Below are 14,731 nucleotides of genomic sequence, written 5' to 3' on the forward strand. Positions count from 1 at the left end.
TTAACGGAAGTGATTTTTATTCAAGAAAAACAGATATTTAAATAGACATCAACGAAAATCTTTTAAGACCATGTACGGAGGAAGTTCCTTTTTAAAAAGAAATTTAAAAAACATTTAAGTAGGCTGAAATCCCACCCAAACATGTTTCCAAGTCAATCCACAACAAAACATTCTTGATATTACCAATATCCCTGATATTCTTTTAAAAAAGGCCCAAAAAACCAAAGAAATTTTTTTCAGTAATCCTTTTCTTTCTCTCACTTGTTCTGAAAAGCACTGCTTCCTGGCATGAAACTTCCAAAGCCTGGAAAACCATCATCAGTCTCAAATGAAGTTTCCAAGTGACCTGGTGACTGATTCCCCAGCCATCTTACTGCACTCCGCTAGACTTTGCAACCTTTTGACAAATGTGTGGATATTCAATATTTCTTTAAATGCAATTTTCCTAAAAGCATGTGTATTATAAATTTTTATTTCACCTTTTAATTAATCTTTGAAGACCTGCAGTTGTGGGAGTCTCTAGCTAATACTGCAAACCACAGGCCGATCAAATTTCTATGACATCCGTCATGTATTTACATAACTTCGAACGCTAAACTACAGTCCTGAAAACATAAAGAATGTGTTACTGGGGTTTCTAGTAATGCCCAGCTTCAAGAACTTCCTAAGCCTGAATAAAGTTCAACATCAACAGCATAACAGCAGCGTTGACTTAGAAAGTACATAACATTTACTTTGGCTACAGTTGTCAATTCCAAATGAACAAAACTCATCAATGTATCTGGTGACAAGAAAAGTCTGTAAATGCAGAAAAGTTCTGGCAAAAAACCCCCGAAGCTTTCTTGATTTTGGAAGGTATCCAGCATTAGTCTGTAAGAGCACATGCGTTGGAACTAGACAAACCAGCAGTTCTGGCATGAAAAGTTTCCGTTTCTCTTTCAGGAACTCTTTGGGACGAATGAAGATTTATTCCCCTTATGCAGATACAGGTCCTCAACTGTAGGAGAGTTTAGCTGTCTGTTGAGAAAGTACATGATGACAGCACACTGCCAAAGGGATCATTTGTGCACTACCCACTCCGGGCTGCAGAGAATGAGCATCTAACTGAAGCATCTGACTAGAAGTATACTTCATAAACACTGCTTTTCCATACAAATTCCTGTGGTTCAGAAGGAAAACAGTGCTCAGAAACTTAACTGAAAACAGCCAGGAACATCGAATAATCTAAACATCACCTAAAAATCACAGAGGAATAACTAGAAGTTCTCAGCTGGGAAAAAAAATACTTTAAAAATTCACCCGGCATGAAGCAAGGACCAAGCTTGTCCGGCGACACCTCACAGAGGAGAAGGCGCTGACCACCTCGGGACCGCCAAGCCTCTTCCGAGCGCCGCTCTGAGCCCCGCGGCTGCGGAAGGGCCGCGCCGGCTCCGCCGCCCGCTGCCCGGCGGCCCGAGGGGGCCCGCCCCGGAGGTGTAACGAGGGGACGCCGCCCGCGCCCGACAACGCGGGAGCCAGGAGGCCGCGCCAGACCCCGAGCAAGTGCGGCGGCGGCGCAGCGAGTCCCGGGCCGGCTGCACACGGACCCACCGACCCGAGGACGCGGGATGCGCGCGAGCCACTTGTTGCAGCGGCCGTTACCGCCGCGCGCTCTTGCGCAACGCCGGCTCGCGGCACGGCAGGGCACAAAAGGCTCCCGCCCGCTCCGCCCAGGCGGCCAGTGACCGGCGCGAGGCCGCCGCCGCCCGCCCCGGGCCCCCTCACGTCAGGCCCGCGCCCTCCCCACTGACAAACGGCCGCAGCCTGCCGAAACCTTCCCCCGCGCCGAGAGCAGGGCAGAGCCTCCCGCTCGGTTGAGCAACTACCGTGTCGCAACCAGCGGCAGCCGACAAGTGCCTTCTTCCTGCGGAGCTCGGCGCCGCGGGGCGGGGAGGGACCGAAACGAGCCGGCGGTGGCGGCCGAGGGGAAGCCCCGCCGCACACACACACACACACACACACACCCCCGCCACCGCCACGCAGACCTGGCCGACCGCGGGTGCCCCGCCGGTCCGTCCCGTCCTGTCCCGTCCCCACTCAGAGCGCGGCGCGCACCCCGCGGCACAGCCGGCTCGGGCCGCCCGAGACTCCCCCCCGCCCGTCGGCGCACACCCACCTGCCCGGGCAGCGGCTGCCGCCGTCTCCTGCGCCGCCCCCCCAGCCAGCGCGGCGGCGCTGGCGCTAGCGGGGAGCCTGCTCCCTCACGCCGCCACCGGCAACAGCCGCGCTGCCGCCTCCTCCGCTGGCAGGGAGGAGGTGCCGGGCGTTACCTAGGCGATAGCTTCGCCCTCGGGCCCGGCCCCGCCCCGGGCCGCCAACCGGGGCGCAGCTTTCAGTATCAAACCGCAGGCGGCGGCCAATCGCGCAGCGCGTCCCGCCCGCCTGGGCGCTCCCGGGTCCATTTTCCCCTGAGGGCCGGAGTTGGCCGAGGAGGCCCCCGGGCCTGCACCAGGGACCGGCCGCGCCGACCGGCGGGAGCCGCCTGCCCGCGCGTCCCGGGGTGCGCCAGGCGGGAGTCCCGCCGCGGGCCGGGCCGCGGTGCCCCTGGCGAAAACCCCATTTGCGAGGCACGGCTGGGCTCGCCGGGTACCATTTAGGAACAGTTGCACCTCCCCCCGCTTGTTTGGCGCTTCTCATTGCGTAGTCGCGAGCATCGCAGGCGTACGCACCCGGACACCTCTTCCTACGGCCGGGCTTAATAATTACAGCCGTGGTTCAGAAGAGTGAGAGCGGCAGGCGGCTGTGGCCGCACTGAAAAGGGCTCATCAACGAGCAGCCTTCCCGAAGTGGCTTTTGGCAATCAGCAGGGAAGACCTCAGTACAGCAGCTTCTTGCGTCGCCACTGATTTCCGTGATGCATCCTCATTTTAAGAGGCGCGGTGCTAGGCTGTTAGGAATAATTGCATTGAAACTTGTACGTATAAAAAATAGTTGCTTTTCTAAGGCTTAAAAGAAGCAATCAAAGAAAAGCAAGGTAGAATGTAACCAGTAATGAAACCACTTAGTTTTGCGTGCAGCCAGCCCTGTCCCCACCCACTGAAAGCAGCAGTAACATTCCTACTGCCTTTAATGAAAATGGGGCGAGGCATGGCATATCCTTGTCCACAGTCAAAAAGAGTATGATCATATTATGCATATTTTAACATCCCTATGCTAATATTCATGCTGTATTATTAGTCTTCACTATTTTTCTCTGTTCATTTTTCCAGTCATTCCAGTTTTGACAATGGATGGATAGATTTATTTCCTCATCAACTTCACTTACCAATTCTCAAGGCACTAAAAATTCATTAAATTAGGATTAGAAAACATCTAGGGGACGTTTAGTTGTTTGTTACAAACAAACCAACCAATCACAACACAGATTGACTGGAAATTTATGGGAAGAACAATGATCTCCCCACCTATTTCAGCAAATGGGATTTTTGCATGAATGGTGAACATGCAATGCCACATCTAGGCAAATCTCAGTGGAAGGGCAGAAGTTAATGAGAAAACTTGCCTACCGCGTGTCAGTTGCCTTCGCAGCCCGTCTGTTGTTGTGTATCAATGAGTAGTTCCCCCTCCTGCTTTTAACCAGTTCTTTTACGGCCACTCAGTACTACAGGCATTGTTTTTGAACATCATGCTGCTTCTTCATACCACAGGAGTGTGGTAACTTCACTTGACTTCTCTTCTTCCTGGAAAAAAAAAAAAAAAGCCAGTAGATTTCAAATGAAAGCAACTGGTTTATCAGGCAAGCATACAGATCATACAAAGACAGTATCATCTCTGTGGATCGTGTCCTGTATACTGAATTTTAACTCAGCACATTGAGCCACTTGTCTCTTTTGTTTAAAGTTTACATTGCTACTGAAATATATTTCTGAAAAATAAGGTATTAATGAAATCCAGTAGTGCAAAAAGTCCCAGCTATGTAACTTTTCAAACCATTCTAATACTTGTGGTTTTGACATTAAATATTCCAGATAGTCTTGGCCTAGATATTCAAACCTTGGCTCACTAGTTGGCCTCACTGATGACAAATGGTTTTGTGCCTGGAAAGGCTAGATAATGTTTTTTAGAAAAGAGCTATTTACTCTGGATCTTGCAACATTAGGTTGTTGTTCTACAGGATCCAGTGCAGTCTTTGTAAAGTGTAAGTCAACTATGATGTGAATGATTTACTAGACTGAGCAGAGGGCTACAATCCAGAAACTTCAAAATCTGTTTACTGCACTGCCATCTTCTCAATTGAATAATGATGCGTTGAAGTGTCTGTTATGCATAAAGCCCCAAGCACTTAAAAAATGTCTTGTATAGACAATTTCTGCTCTATCTAGGAATAGACTTCAATGAAATCTGCTCACAGAGTTTTTCTGTAGGGTTGAACCCCTGACTTCAAATTTCCTTTCTGTTTTGTGATTTAATGCCTCCAAATACAACATCAGTACTTAGCACTGATCAGTACTGGGAGTGAAGAGATCTCAATCAGTAATTATCAACATATTTCAGATTATAGTTGATCAACTTGCATGATATTCATGTCCTTGTCACACATGGAGTTATGTACAGTGTGTGCAATATGGATAAGGAAATTGTCTCGAAACATCTTAAAGAAATGTTTTTATACCCTACGTGGCAGTGAAAAACCCCAGACTTTAAATATCATTTTAATTTTCAATTTCCTTATCTTTACATTCTCTTCCCACCCCCCTTCACAAAACAACAAATGTTTTATTATTCTCTCCCCCAGGCTATTGTTACATGTGTTCTCAGTGTAACAAAAGCGTTTTGTCTAAAAAGGCTGTATCTGAGTCATGTCTTTGCATGTGAAACAGCTGTACACCTAGGGCACATTCTTGGTCACTTGAAAATGTGTCATTTTCAGCATTCTGGGTTTACATTATTTTAGCCTTGTGTCACTGCAGTGGTCAGAAGAAAGGAACTAACACATAAATTGTCTGCATATCTGCAGACATGACAGAACTGTGGGAGCAGACCTTGACAGAGGGAGAAAGAAAATGCAAGTGGAAATGCCACGTGAAGGATGTTTGGCCTAAAGTAGAAAAAGCTGGTCTGAAAAAAATTCAATTTAGTAAATCTAAAGGACAGTGATCCAGAACACAGCTAAATACTGGGCAGGAGATGCTTAGAAATCATCTATTACAAAACTTAAATGTTCATAGCAACTTGCTAGTGTCTGATACTGTGATACAATGGCAACATCTACAAACCAAATCAGCTTTGGGTTGTTAACGCACAGGGATGTTTTGTGGTGAATACAGAATAACATGAGAATCTCTCATGAGTATTTCATTTCTTAAGAGGAAGGAAAAAAAAAAGCAGCTATATTCCAAACTGTGTGAGCAATGGTAGAGAGAATAATGGTCACTCTACACCACAGGGTCATTCCTTTGTCAGCGTGCTGCCTACTGTCATCCAAATAAAAGACTTTAGAACATCTTGTGTATGAAAAATAGCGTGACAGTCTCCTAAGTAGTCACTAAAGGAAAGCTAGTTTGGATTATAACATTCAAAAAATAGCTTATCTGGAATTAACAAGACTTTCATCTCCCATTTTAAGTCCCTCCATCTATACTAGAAAGAAAAAAGTCCCCTGTTGCCTAAGGCAGTAGGTTGTTACCATTTGGGGGACAGAATATCTCATTAGTCACTTAAGTGTAAGGTGTTAATAAGCAAGTGAATAATTTTGGCATGACTATTTCAAGCCATGTGCTTAGAAAAAATAAATCACAAGAATCAGGTTTAACAGTCAAAGTCAAATCTCCTAAAAAGGAAATGCTAAGAGATTCCCAAGGAATTTTGTATGTTAAAAGTAAGTTTACTAAGTCTATACATGATTTCATGCACTAGGTTAAAGTACTACCACACACACAAATGATATGATAGAGAAGATAGGGTATGCGGAGAGCATGATCCTGTAACAGTCTCAGCTGACAAATAAAAGCTGGCCTGCTGGACTGGACCTTGCCCATCTCTGCAGATGTTAGACCAATCTGTGAAATCAAAGCTGGCCATTGCCATTAGGGCTTCTCAGGTGAAAAACTCAGCGTAACAGACTAGCTCAATTGTGTAAGCATACCGTTCCCTCAAAGGTGTTCTGTACAGTACGTTGGTCTCTTTTCCTGTGCTTGCACCAGCGCGTGTGTCTATAGTAAGCTTCTCTTTGTTTCTCACACTGACGCCGGTGAAGGGGGAGGCAGCAGCAAATAATGGACTGAGTGACATTCGGTACCAGACTGCAAATGCAGATGTCAGACAAAACGGATGCTGAATTTGGCTAATGAAGCTACAGCCTGCAGCAAGAACAAGCAACTTTTAACAGTGCTTTGCTAAACCAAGTTATTTAATATGTGTAAAATTCAGTGGAAAAGTTCTCTGAGAACTTATAGCACGTGTACGGGAGTCAGGGAGGCAAACCAGTCTGTTATCTACAGCAGCACCTCAAATAGCCAGCAGCACTGATACCCAAATACTCAGCATCCTGGCACTTTGCTATTCTGTTCCCCCTACTGAATTCGGTGTCTGAGGCCTCTCGTTTTAAAATTTTAAGCCTAACTTAAATGACGTAAAGCCATTTGAAATAGAGGGCCTCTTCCTCCACCTCCCTGACCTCCCCTGACCACTGTAACACACCAGAAGTACCAGCAAGTCAGCTGATTCACCCGTCAGGGCAGACGGCCCTGCTGCGAGTGAGTGGGCTCAGCTCCTTCCTCTTTTCCCCGCTCAGGCAAGCTGCATGAGCTGGCGTGCAGCAGCAGGTCCAAGCTGGAGAAAGGCCTTAACCCACCGAAGCTCTCCCTCTGTAGCACCAGCTTTGCTTGTGATCCCACAGAGCACGACTGCTTCTCTCGGGCTCCCTAAATCTGGGGAATTGGAAAGGAGAGTCCCTCCGTACTGAGGCTGCAGGCGTGCCACTAAGATCTGGGAGCTGAACCCCCCTACCCTGTAAATCCACACCCAGAAGGCACATTGATCGTCATATTGCTTCCAAATCACAGAAACTTGTGGCATTCTTGACCAATTTATGCCAATTCTATTGTAACAAAGCAGCAATCTTTATATCAATTATCTGTAGAGAAACTAGTTCAAAGTACTTAGTTGTCACTAATTTGATGCTATAGCTAATGTAGAGGTAGTTGCATATTTTCTGCATCTGCTTATGGCAAACAGATGTTTCTGGCTATGGCCGCACTTTACAAGACAGCTTGTTCATGAGAGATGTGGGCATTCATCTTCTATCAACCAGTAAAGATCAACAAAATTGCTCAGAATGAGGAAGAGTACGGTCTTCACAAAGATCAACAGCATCCTGAAGTGGCCATCTGACTTTCCTGCTTATGTTCTCTCTGTATACATAAATACAGAACCATAGAACGGTTTGGGCTGGAAGGCACCTTAAAGCCCATCTAGCTCCAAGCCCCCTGCCATGGGCAGGGACACCCTCCACTAGCCCAGGTTGCCCAAAGCCCCATCCAGCCTGGCCTTGAACACTTCCAGGGATGGGGCAATCTCTACATAGTTTTTCATTTTTCCAGTTTCCTAACACAGGTTCTGCAAGAGCAGTTCCATTCATCAATACAAAATAACTTCTTTAATCAACAGCATCTTGCATAGCTAGTGCCTAACAGAACCAGGAATTCTGTCCACATGTGTAACCTCACACACCACACAGGCAAGTCTCCCACCAGCTATTATCTTCTCTGCCCGCTTTATGGGTCTGACCTCATACCCAATATTAACATATTTTTTTGTAATAAAAAGCAGCACTGGATTGTTAGAATTGCCAGGTTTTAGATGAGGCACTGAGTTCCCTTGTGTTATTTCTGCTGACTTTTCTAATCAAATATAAAGATCCCATGACACATTTTGACAAAAAGTAGGGCACAGCCAGCTTGCTTATTTTTTTAACTAAAAATAGGCTTCAATGTCCAGCAGGTTGTAATGTGTTAGATAGCACTTCAAGTGTACTAGCTGCTGTACTTGCCTCGATACAGCTATATTACCAGTTCATCTTTGCAATATCCTAATTATGAAAATCAAACATCAGGCTTCACAATTACGTTAGTAGTTCCATTTTGCTAAAATGCTTACTAGGATTAGACTATCCAACAATTGAAAAAGCAGTAAAATACCTTCTCATCCTTACAAGAGGAGTTTCTGAAACCCTTCCAAGCACAGCACAGCATGTCTTACATCTCTTGGGTTAATGGGATATTACTATTCTCAGCCAGAGGCAAAGACTAGGAAGAGATTCATTACAGGAACTGGAACACGAATGGTTCAAAGAAACCCATATCTCTCCCACCTTCTTTACATATTTATTTTCTAGCTGGCCTTTTTGTTAAGGCTATTCTGATAACAGAATGGATGTAACAACTGTGAAAATTATTAATAATCACAAATACTATTGAGTCTATCACACTTTTTAATGACTATGGATATCAAATACGCTATATTATTTCTGAATATGGCCTTGCAGAAGACTTTCACCTGATGTTTTGTTAAGTTTGGTCAGAGAAGCTCATTGTCCAGTCACAATGGTGTAATTCAGGGCTAGCAAGACTTCATTTTGTGTAGAATTGCGGTAAGAGAGAAAACTCAGAGTCTTTAGCCCCTAAATTTTATCGATGTAGTTACACTTTGAGGCAAACACATTTACTGACCTGCAGTACACAGTGAACATCACTTCTGAGTTTGGGCATATGCCATTTTTGAACTTGCTCAAAACCAAATCTTTCTTTATCTTGCACAAGTTATGTCACGCGCAAACCAAAGAAAGAGATACAAGCAAATGCGATGTATTACTGCTACCATAAAACACAGGCACGGCATTACCATTTCACTAGTCCGTGGAAAAACATGATCACTTTGACCTCATTGATTATTACAGACCACCAGAAAGCTAGTACATCTGTATCTATCTATATCAGGGCAAACTGAAAAAAAAAAAGTTCATGTGAAATTTTAAACATCAGTAAGCAGAAGAAAAATAACAAATACTACATGCAACATCATTCCTCTAAAAATATCAATTCTTAGCTACAAATGGACTATTATTTTGAATCCCTATTTAAAATCTCAGATTTGAACTTCTTCCCTCTGGTGGATGTGTTACAATTTTAATACTACTTACGAGTTTCTATTTTTAAAAGGAGTATCAAAAAACCATGTAGCTAGCAGACAGGCATTCAAAAGGCATTTATAGATTTCTTATTAAGGATGTTTTGAGTGTCTAGGAACCTCTCTACTACTAATTCATGAACATCTAATCATAACGGGTTTTTTTGCTATAGAACTGTTCTTCTACACTAAGATCAATGCAGAGTCACTAAGACACACTGAAATCAGTGAGAACCCAGAACATTCAGTGCTCTGCTGGAACAAACAGAAATATTTTCATCTCACCGTTCTATTAATTTAACTTACCATGCTCAGGAGCCACGAGCTGTTGGAACTAGATGATCTTGAAGGTCCCTTCCAACCCAAACCATTCTATGAGTCCCACCCTCAGCAAAACCAGCGCTCTGACACATTCCAGAGCAGCGCCCACGAAGTGTTATTGATGGGCACTGCGCAACCAATGCAGGGGAGGTTCTGGGAATACTCCTAAAATGCCAGTACATCTTTTGAAGCAATAATCTGCCCAACCTTTTGTTGCTAGACAATCCAGTCATCCTGAATCTGGAAGACTCATGTTATTTCTAGGAATTACATTTTAGACAGTTTATTCGAGCTATGTATGCATCATCTTCATTTTTAGCCCTCAATAGCTAACATTACTAAATCTGGCTAGATGCCATTAAAAAAAAATTTTTTTAAAAGAAGTTGTAGCATCAGAGGAAAAGTGTATTATTATGACTTTTAAAACTAACCAATGCCTTACTGCTTTGGAAACTCCAGGCTTTGTACTGAATGGCTCTTTACAACATTTCCAGGTATTGATTAACCAAATCAAAACATGTGTGTGTTTCACCCACTCTGTCTGGCAATCTATCACAACAAGCCCGAAAGCTTCATTTATGACTCATACGCCTTTAGAGTAAAAAACTCGGCAAATGATGCCAAGTCTCTATTTATCACAGCTTTGTCAGCAAAACAAATCATTCAGCAGGTGAATCATGAAATTACTGTCTGTGCGGATGCTAAGTAAACACAGAGGGAAGCAGAGAGATGCCAGCTTAACTTCACGCTTCCCAATCTGTTTCTCCCTCCCATCTCCTTCTCTGTATCACGGTGACATTGCTAATAGGAGCAGACGAACTCTTCCTGCCTTTTTCTCAACACCCAGCCCATTTGGCCGCAGTTCAGAAAGTGCTTTAGGCGCATGAGGAAAACTGCAGCACACGCTTAAGTGGTTTGTTTGGTCAGGAGAGAGCACTTGCTGCGTAAGGCTCTGAGAGGGAAAGTGGAGTTTCATTTCCAATATGAGAAGTGCATCCATTTAAACGGCTCCACCATTTAGTGTGCAGCTCTCCTGCTTGGACAGGGCTCACAGGGGGCTTGTGTTGCAGTTCTGCTCTACCACGAAGAAAGACTGACAGGATATCGCTGCTTAGAGAAGGGCTAGCCATCTGGACAAGGTTAGGGCACCTTTGCAAGCGAACACATTCCAGAAGTTCATAAAAATGTGGCTGAAGAGCATTTTTTTTATTCCTGGAATGTACCTCATTGCAAAAGAAGGTAGCTATGCTCAGGAGAATATTCCACAGGGAGCAAACAAATTCTTCTGCAAAGCCATTCCTCCCTGCTCCACCTCAGTTGACATTACACAAGTTGAATAATGCATGTCAAGGTATTAAGTAACACGTAAACATTTCCAGTAAATGTTTCTGCTGCAGGCCTTGGCTTAACTGGTATTGCTTCCCTCTGTGATAATGGAAAAACAACTTCCTCAGTTCTTCTGCACCTAAAGCTTAATATTAATGCAGCATGTCCTACCAATCACTGACTGGAATCTTCCTCCTCCCCTATCTCTCAATATAGATTTTAAAACCCTTGAAAATTTACCTAATGAAGCCTTACTCAGAGATGTCCTTCTCTGACAGTCTCCAATTTGCCTTATAGCCTATGCAATGGGCTAACTCAATGTCCCAAAAATGTAACGGTTCTGGTAAGACCTTGAAGGACAAATGACAAATTCCAATCAGAAACAAGTTGGGTTCTTCTCATATCATCAAGGATGTTTTATATGAACTCCTGGCTTCCCGTCTTGAATTCTCCAGCAATATTCCCCCCCCCAATTTTGAGATTATGTATTTTCACATCTTTTTCCCCAGGGTGTGAGAGCACAGTGTTGGGAAGCCACAGTCCTTTTCAATCTGGTAGAGGAAATCCCCTGGAATTTAGTATTGCTTTAGGCATGCACATTGCACAGCGTATGCCAGTAATTCCTTTTCCTTTACTGTCTGTGACACTCCACAACAGGGGCAAATGCAGTTCTGAGCCAACTAACCAAAAGGGGACATGCTTAAAAGGTAAAACTGCACTGGGAGGAAGATGGGCTCTCGAATCACCTCCATGAGACTGAGGACCATTAGTCCCAAAGGAGAACTGCCCAAGGAAATTTCTGGGATTTTCCACTGGAATTTGTACTTTCCCAAAGGGTTTTCTGTAGGAGAGACTGACCTAGGGTCAAGTATCTGAGGAACTCCCAGGAAACACCACCAAATTCCACTCTGAAAAGTGCTTGGGCAAAAAAAGAATGAACAGAGCTGTTAAGTAGGAAGGTAAAGTCATGCATTTTCTATAACTTTGTCCAGGTATAAATTATTTCTTTTAATGTCTGTTAGCTGCACAGGGCTGAGAGTTGTGGGGCGAGTTGGATTGTTCTCCTTTGCGTAAATAAATCATTTTCCTGGCAAACTTGCAGCCCAGCTGAGGACATGCCACTGGCAGTGCTAAACATTACTTCGAACCAAGGGTCTCACTGATCCTGAAAAATCTTTCTCAGCACACAAAGATGCTTGAAAAGGAAAAAGTTCAGTTGATCTTCCAAGCTGAAAGTATGGCAACTAATGCTGCGTTTTAATGTGGTTTTGGTCAGAGTTCATAAGCGATGGTGCACACGGAGTCTTCTGGCATAGCAAGACATAAGAACATCCAAAGAACAGGAGATTAATAACCACTTCTGATCTTTACTGATCATTTGGCTCCAATACAACTTTTTGGAAGACTGTCTTAAAGTGAAATTAGTTTCCCTGGGCTTCATTATTGAGTTGTAACAAGACTGCTCCCAGAGACAAACTGCAACTCATAAGAAATGTGCCCCTGTTTGGGCAACGTATGGAAAGCAGAAATACCAGAGAACAACCTCCTCCAAGCCCTCTCTTTCCCCCTGCTTACAGCAGCAGCCTTTTTTGCCTGATCTCCCACATCTGGATGAGAAGTAATGGGTTAGCAGTACTGAATATCACAGCTTCCAACCCCAAGGCCACCAGCTCTTCGTAGGCTTCCCACCTCTGCGTGATAACTGCTGCACCGGTATCAGTGACTGTTCAAAGAAAATAAAGCATAGAGAAACAGAAATTATGGCCACCATGGCAAAATCAGATCACAATAACACGAAAACTATTGTGCACACCTCAGTAACTGATCTGGGCCTATTTTTATGTCTGGGCTGATCAGGACAGGCACAAAGCAAAAACCATGCCAAAACGAGCCTGTCCTGTTCAGAAAATTGTTTCCAGCAACGCAGCAATGAGTTAACGATTGCATTACAGCTATCACAGGAATGCCAGGGCTCAGTAAGGAGTGTTTTGAAAAAAGGTTTTTGAATGCTACTTCCCTGCTGCTTTTAGTTCCCCACAGAAGAGGAACTATTGGAAAGACCAAACCATCCGCAAATACCTTTGGAGAAAGCTTTGGCTAGCCACTGCTGCTTTCCTAAGAAAGAGTAACTTACTGCATTCTTAGTTCTTCTTTATACTATGAAATAACCTTCTTTGGTGACAGACTAATAACACTACTGATTTCCAGACTTCTAAGAATGTTACTGCCAGGGCTAAGCGGATTCTCAGAAAGACCAGTGGCGCCTAGACTTTTCAAGAAATTGTATTCACCTGAAAAGCTGTTTATTTTTCAGTCAGGGCACTGAGGGCACCGAAGCTCTGGTATAAACTCCCTATGCAGGGAGGAATGTGGTGACAGTAAAAGCAACGCATTTGCACTGTCCTTTTTCCTTCCACCCACCCGCAAACAAGCAGCCTGTCCCCAGCTCTTGCCCCAAGACATCTCTGCGGGGCGCCGGGGAAGAGGCAGGTGTCTGCCACAGCCACCGCACCAGCAGCACGTGGGATAAAGCGGGACGCTGCACTGCAGACAGAGAGAAGAGGGACTTTTCTGAGGGGCCTTATTGGTGTGCACATTGCACACACGTATAGATGTATATAATCTACACTTCCCTGCAACTTCACAGCCATTTGGCCTTCAATCTTTTAACACATGCAAGAAGTGACAGACCTCAGCCTGACACCCACCATAACCTTTGCTATAACGCAGTGTCTGGCAGGACTACAGCAGCCCCTGCGCAGCGGCGCAGCCTCCTAGCCCTCTTTGCACGAGTCCTGCATACCACATCCTGCCAGCGAGCTGGGAACAGACTCATGCGGATAACGATGACTATGGAAGGCCAAGACTGGATGGTAATGAGAGTCCGTATACGCTTGGCATATGCAAATGCTTCCATACCTGTCTACCCATAGATCTGTATCCTTACTACTGTAGGCTAACTCCCAGAGCTTCGAGCAGAGGACTTTGGCAAGCCCATTTCAGCTGCAGTGATCCATATCTTACTACAGTGAGCTGCTAAAGCAAAACAGTGATGTAATGCCATTAAACTAGAGCACGCTGCCTTCAACTATCCCATGCAAATCCAACAGCATTTCTAATGCCACCATACGACTGGTACAAACACAGAATCATTTAAACTGAAACATCAAACACATCCTTACCTTGTCATTAAACTATATTTAAAATTTCTTTTGCCAAGTACAACTTCCAGTTAGGGTCAATCAATTATACTGTGGACTAGAGGGGTGTTTCGCAATAGCAAAAAGTATCAAGTATCAGCTCTCGTGCACCTTAAAAATGCCACCTCTGTTCTTGAGCACCATTAACAACAAGTGGATCCAATACCGAAAACACCCACAATACAGAAAAAGAAATCCTCTCCACGCTGTAGGGGGAAAAAAAAAAAAATCTCTATTTGCGAAATACCTCCTGTAAACCGAAACCCACCCTGTGCCAATTTCTTCATATAACCTATGCAAAATAACCTCTTAAAACACTATCATTTACCATCAGTGCTTTCCTTTAATAATTTAACTTAAAAAGTACACTTAATCTTTCAATCTTGACCTAATGCTAAATATTCCTTTGAGAAAAAGTCTTGAGTAAAGTATTAGAGATGCGTCCCTCATCTCTTCTAATTAGTCACACCTCAAACTACCATTTTTCACAGATATATGTTAAAAAGAAATACACACAGATATGGACAATGAGGTCCTGTTACAGGCTGTCAGGCTTTCTGTCAGAGAATATGCCATTACACTTTGTGGTTTAATCATTTTCACAAACCTAAAAATTGATGATGCTCAGCTAAATTATCATTTACTATAAGCATACCTTGAAAAACTGAGTGGGATTTTCTTTTGTTGTTTTCTCTCCTTCCTCACAACGACAGCTGAGG

At 44.3% G+C, this 14,731-nt stretch overlaps 1 protein-coding gene across 6 annotated transcripts in view; it reads right to left on the bottom strand.

The window, feature by feature from the left end:
- Positions 1–14,731, bottom strand: part of PIK3CB (phosphatidylinositol-4,5-bisphosphate 3-kinase catalytic subunit beta) — a 111,188-nt gene that overhangs the window by 76,572 nt on the left and 19,885 nt on the right. For 2 of the 6 annotated variants that reach the window (XM_054835216.1, XM_054835218.1), the window contains one exon: positions 3,546–3,719. The gene's annotated coding sequence lies outside the window, so the exon portion shown is untranslated. Of the gene's footprint in view, positions 1–1,299; positions 1,681–2,155; positions 2,283–3,545; positions 3,720–14,731 lie in introns of those variants that run through there. The other 4 variants (XM_054835215.1, XM_054835219.1, XM_054835217.1 and 1 more) reach the window with 4 other exon arrangements.

Source organism: Grus americana, chromosome 9 (assembly GCF_028858705.1).
Source record: "Grus americana isolate bGruAme1 chromosome 9, bGruAme1.mat, whole genome shotgun sequence".
NCBI classification, from domain to species: Eukaryota; Metazoa; Chordata; class Aves; order Gruiformes; family Gruidae; genus Grus; species Grus americana.